Here is a 6,410-nt window from a genome sequence, read left to right as displayed (position 1 = left end):
AAAATTGTGTTGTTGAATAGATTCATTATTTTACAGTAAGGTTCTTTTTCTATAAGGATTCTTTCCAGTTTTTGCCAAATTAGTTTACAGAATGATAAGCACACAGTTCTAAAAGTCCTTTCAGCATATAGCTGATGCCTGTGCCAAAACTCTTAATGTACCAATACAAGAAACTGAAACAAGAAACATGTTTGGCCTTGTTTTGTTTATTTGAAGCTTTTACTGTAACAATTGTAATCCATCATCGTTCAATAAAAGGTGGAATTTCTCATTGATGTCATCCCTATTGATTTTCCTATGTTCATGTGTCACCTACCTAATAACTGATGTAAAGGCAGCATATTATTACATCTATTATTACAGTCCTATACACAACAAAGTGTCTACTTCCATTAGCACCATTAAGAAAAGGCAATACTCTAATGAAATTCCTCTTATGCAAGTATAAATATATTTCCTGATCAACAATGACAAAGATATTACTGTAACTTCCCAACTAAATATCTCGCACAGCAGTGATTCTAGACTAGTCACTTCTGCAGTTGCTTGAAAGACATAATGGCGGGTACATATGTAGTTCCAAAATATTTGAACCTTGAGTATGAAAACAGTAACACTAGTAATAAGTAATATCACTATTGTGAGACGTCAATCTGAAGAAATTCCTTTACACAATCCTTTTCTTGCCACTATGCTTATTTTTTGTACAATTATTAAACATTTTTTACTATACATTCAGTTCAACTAACCTTCAATACTCAGAGGGGTGTCTGGGGTTATTATATTTCTTTATTTATAGTTCACCTGTCAGATAACATGAACACCAAGTATATACACTCCTGCTTCAAAGTTCACTCACAAATGTAAAAATAAAATTTGATCAATTGTGAGATTGGTTTCATTTAGTTTTTTTCAAATGTAGTTTCATCTGAAGTCACAGAGAAGATCGGATTGTATTCCTTAAATCCAGGTACAAATCCAACGGTTGATAAGAATCAGCAGGAAGATTTAACTGTGACTCCATCATCAGAAGGTTGCAGATGTTGTAGATGTCTGTGTCACATGGCACTGCTGGTCTGAATGTGCAGTTACTCCGACACAGCTGTGCGTCTGCTCCTTCCACTGGGGAAATGCAGTCCTCAGTTGTGTAGAGTTCTGGGAACATGTACATGACTTTGGGCCGACCGCTGGGTACTCTGTCATTCTTTGATGGTCTGATGACATGTGAATCCCACATACAGGTGGTCTCATCCAACTCGTCCTGGAAAACAGTTGATAAGGTAGTATGAAAACAAGATCAGTGATATCAGTTATACAATTTGATATTGTCATGAGGTAATTAGATGAGAAGGCTTTAAATAAAAAAAAGGTTATTTTTTTGATAAACAAAAAGGGAAAAATAAAGTTAATTAATCTTAATAAATAACCACATTTTCATTGTATGATGAAACTATCAGTAGAAGTAGGATTCCTGTTTTCATACTCAGGTATCTCTTCTACCATACTCTCTTTCATTTGCATCCCTTAACATTCTTTTAACATCATCTTGAAATTGATATTTAACGTGCCTGACTTCAAATAATAATAATTAGAATAATAACAATAATAGCAATGATAGTGATACTTATTGTTTATTATATTTCAAATAATAATAAGGTTGCAGCTAGAGATTAGGTGGACAACGGTTCTCTTTCTTCACTCGTCACAACTTATGGTGTTGTTCCACAATGAGTAAACCTAGAAGAAACACTTATTCTCTTGCCTACACTGCTCTGCTGATTCGTTCAATGTTACAACCGTTTATTCTCTTGTTTACTCACACCCTGTGGCGAACACTAGCAACAACAACAACGTTTCCAAATGAATAAAGCTTAGAACAAAATGCTTTTTGCTTGATGTATGTTTCATGTGTTGTTTTAATAGAAAAGTATGTTGAGACTATCTTAATTGTAAGTATGCACTGATTGATTGATTGATAGATAATAATTTCATAATGTTTTCTAAATTGTGTGTGAGAAATCTGCTTTCCTCCTAAATCGATAAGCAATATCTGTTCATTGAAATGCAATAACAACATATGTAAACTCAGCCATAGTCATAAAAACAGCCATGCAGTGTCTGCTAATTAGAGAATGTATACAGCATGTGCTTTGTTTTGTGTAGAGAAGGTCGTTTGTGTTCAATATAAAAACATGTCATACATTTTAAGCTTACCTGAATGATGCCCATGAAACAGAACTGAAGTACACTTTTGTCCAAAAATGCATCATCGAATAGACCCCGGTTCTTCAGATCTGTAAACATACAGATGTAGAACTCCATTGACTCCCTCCGGAGGAAACCCCACCAACTTTCTATCCTCTGATTGGCCGTGCTTGCCCCTTCGATGTAACTGTCAATATCAGAGCCGTCCTATATATTGCGTCGGACAAAACGCTAAAAAGCCCTTACCTTAACGTTTTCTGTTCCCTTGCCGCCTCTCACAATCCTCGGACAACCTCCCAATTTCTCGACAGTCTCAATGTAGTAACCTCCAACAATTTTCGGGTCGCTGCTTGTGGTGAATGCATTCATCCAAATGATTTTTCTTGAAAATCCGTCAATGCAGCCGTTGATACAGATTCCGAATGGCTTCAATTTATCGTAGGAGTCTAAGTGCCAAATATAATTTGGTCCTTTGGCAAAATAGCTTCGGCGATGGAGACGTCTGGATGCTCTGAGTTCAACACCCCTTGGATCTAGTTCTTTGAGGATTAAACGTACATCTTCTTTTCTGACGAGTAATCCATTCTTCTTGCATTTTGTGAACATCCATCTATACCCATGAAGTTGGCCAGATGTTTGTTATTGTTCAGAGATGAAAGTAATTACCGTCTCAAAACTGGAGTATTTCTTGCGCCTGGACAGACGACATGACTTTAAAATCCGTTTTAAATGCCGTTCGGAAAGAATGTAACGGTGACGACGTGCAAACAGGAACGTAATGTCCTTATAAGGAAGTCCAAGATTAAAATATACCCGAATTAAACTTTCCACTGTCATTTCAAAACGTATACACACAAGTCTGCATTCAAATGTTGGTCTACTGTATGCTCCACTTCCTCCTTGGCGCACTGGTTAATAGGAAGTGGATTCAAAAATAAAGTCAGGATAACGGATTAGTGTCGCGTGCGGACGAGAAAGGAACCCGTTTTCCATCTTTATTTTTTTTCTCATATATATTTTTTATGTCCCTTAAAACTTTATCCTGACTTTTTTTTTAAGATACTTTCTCGTGCGCACGCGAAACATTCGACATCCTGACTTTTTTTTTTCTCTCTGTTTTTTCTTTTTTTTTTCCATGTCCCTTTATGGTCTCCGTAGATTTCAGATCCACAAGCAGAGATTTCAGATCCACCAAGCGCATTTTTGGTTGACAAATACAAAATGGATTCACAAATGCCTGATCGAAAGTTGTCAATTTTAAAGAGATATTCACAGATCTATTTGTGAAAATATTTAGCTTATTTGCAGATCTGTTTTACATTTGCAAATGTATTTGTGAGTTTGCGAATCTTTTAAATGCATTTGTGGATGATGTTTTACATTTACAAATCATATATTTACACACAAATTATTTTTATGCTCACACAAATAATTATGAGTCAAATCTATGTCCATAGACTTATCACGTCCCTAAGTTTGAGAAGGGAAAAACAGTTGTGCCAATGACAATACTTGAACCTGGTTGGTACAAAACAGTAAACAAATGCAAAAAAGTTATTTGCAAGGGCCCTATTTCTAAAACCAAACACAACTAAATGTCGATGAGTACCACTGACATTGCAATAAATTATAATGAATATAAACTTCTTAATCAACCGATTGAAGTGAGGTTTTGCAGAAAGGACTAGAACAAGCAGTGGATTATTAAGGTTAAAAAGAATAAAAAGAGTACGATTGAAATGTAAAAATGCAATGCTACATCCACACATAGTAAACCAAGTCACAGTGTAGGCAAGCATGTTGATAACGCCAAATTAGTAACAATGTGCCATTTTCTGTAACCAGTGTTATTCTAGGAAAATAAGCAGGCTATACAAATAGCATTGTGCAGCCACAGTGAACATCAACAAGTTAATTACAAACAGCACTGCACAACCATAGCAAAAATAACAACGGATTCATTCATTCATTCATGCCGTGGTGTTCTGGGGTGGAAACACTAACACTAGGGAAACTGGCAGGCTGAACAGGCTCGTGAGGAAGGCTAGCTCTGTAGTGGGAGTACAATTGGACAATCTGGGGGAGGTGGCAGAGGGGAAGACGAGGAGGAAGCTCGACAGCATCCTAGAGAACCCCTCCCACCCACTCCACGTAGAGCTAGTGAAGATGAACAACAACGCACCAAGCGCCTCGGACAGTCCTTTGTGCCTGTAGCCATCAGGCTGCACAATAAGTGGCTAATAATGAAAAAGAAATAAAATTAAATCACTGGTCATAAATATACACTGTTTCCACAACCCATGTTAACTTTTCACTTGTCACTTTATAACTTAGATGATGACCAAATATGTATACTGTATATGCTGACAGTGATTTTACTCTTATTTTTTTATTCATCTCCTATTTTCATAGTCTTTTATTATTATTATCATTATTATTTTTTTCCTTGATTTTATTTTATTTATTATTTATTTGAGATTTTATTGATCTGTGTGAATTTTTGCTGTACTGTTTTTTTTTCACGCTTACCCTGTTGCTGCTTTGTACAACTGAATTTCCCCTCGGGGATTAATAAAGGTTCATCTTATCTTATTTTATCTTATAATATGAACGAAGCACTGCAAAGCCAAAGTGAGTATTACCATAGCGTCATTGGAATATACAGTAAAGCACTGCAAAGCCACAGTGAGTATTACAGAAGCTTAATTAGCATTTGAAAACTGCACAGTGAATGTTACATTAGCTTCATTATAAAATTAAAACAGCACTGCACAGCCACAGTGATTATAAAAAAGCTTAGATTATGAAAACAACCCTACTGCACAGCCAAAGTGATTAAACCAATAGCTTAATTCGACAATAAAAACAACACTGCACAGCCACAGTGGATATTACATTAGCTCAGTAGCGAACCGTGTCTATCACAACTGGACCTTCTGTAGACACACACACCCCCCGCCGCCCCCCCACCCCCGGCGTTATAATGTCCGTCTTTTCACTGAATTGTCGTCTTGAAAATGGTACTCACAACAATCGCCACTGCATTAGCTTCAGTACAATATGAAAACAGCACTAACCTGCTGCTTGGTTTCTCCTTCCTGCGAGTTGCCTTTCACTGGTAATCGGCTTTCCAAGGCTGTTTATCGTTGGTTTCTGCCACAAATTCAATTTCCAATACATATTTTCCGGCCTTTTCGTCGTGTTTGTCTCCCTCTCGTCTCGTTTGTCCCTCGGGTCTGCTGCTGCAATGTCTTACTGTCACGTACGCTAATTGGCGCGCTAGCTGAAGTAGCATTAGCTAGCTACACCTGCGGCCTCGGCGTTAGCCCTTCGAAAACAAAGCTTTTACTTTTGGATCTTTTTCACCCTCAGCCACAGGACTTCTTTGTCAATTCCTCTTGTTTCGTGCTGCGATTCTGGATTTCTTAAATTTGATACCCGCTTAATTTCCTGGTTCCGCCCACACTTGACCTCACTTGTTACATCAAGAAGATCATGGGAGAAAAGTTTTCTCAGAAAATGTGTTTAAAAAGTTACATGGTAGCCCAATATGTAGGCTACATATTGCATATTTTGGTCATCATAAATAAGAAGTTTTGAAATACAATCATGAAATACAAAATTATTATTATTACCATTATTACTATTTACTGTAGTGCCGATGAAAGGGAGTCGGAGGCGGTGTATTAAGAATGGACTTCCACACTTTATTATCCACTAATCTCTAAGAGGTTAGTAGGCTATACATGAACTGCTCTGCATGACAAGCTAGCAGGAATGACATCAAACCCCCTCACTGATACCTCATTCACACCAACGGTGTTTCAGGGCCGGTTCGGAGCTGGAGCTTGAAAAGCACCGGGTTTTCCTGTTCACACCGCAGCGGAGCAACCTCTGATGCCCCTTTCACACCAATAAAGCCAAAGCGCGCGGAAACCCCTCACAGCTGACACGACAACAACAACAATGAACGATTGTGCCCCAGCTTCCTCTGTACCTCTTCGGAAGACCAGATTCCCAGTAGCTGGTCTCTTCAGTGTACCACTGCTGCTTGTTAAGTTTCTCCATCGTTGTGCACAAACTGGATAAAACTTTTTGTTGTTGTTCAGGAGTTGATCCTGCCCCTGCCCCCTCCTCGACGTAAGCGTGACGTATGTGGTGCTTTTGCTCTGGCCGGACAATTTTTTGGTGCTCGAAATGAACCG

The 6,410-nt window shown here is 37.9% G+C and overlaps 1 long non-coding RNA gene across 1 annotated transcript; it reads right to left on the bottom strand.

Annotated features, from left to right (window-relative positions):
• Window positions 1–202: 202 nt before the first annotated feature.
• On the bottom strand, window positions 203–5,659 carry LOC307033849. Its single transcript, XR_013806676.1, has 3 exons — window positions 5,283–5,659; window positions 2,215–2,294; window positions 203–1,261 (listed from the first exon to the last, which is right to left on the bottom strand). It is a non-coding gene; the product is annotated as an uncharacterized lncRNA (long non-coding RNA).
• Between the last annotated feature and the right edge of the window lie 751 nt (window positions 5,660–6,410).

The sequence above is a fragment of the Notothenia rossii genome (genome assembly GCF_949606895.1).
Source record: "Notothenia rossii genome assembly, chromosome: 3".
Taxonomy (NCBI): Eukaryota; Metazoa; Chordata; class Actinopteri; order Perciformes; family Nototheniidae; genus Notothenia; species Notothenia rossii.
Note: the sequence above shows the minus strand (reverse complement) of the source record. Positions and strands in the feature narration are given on the sequence as shown.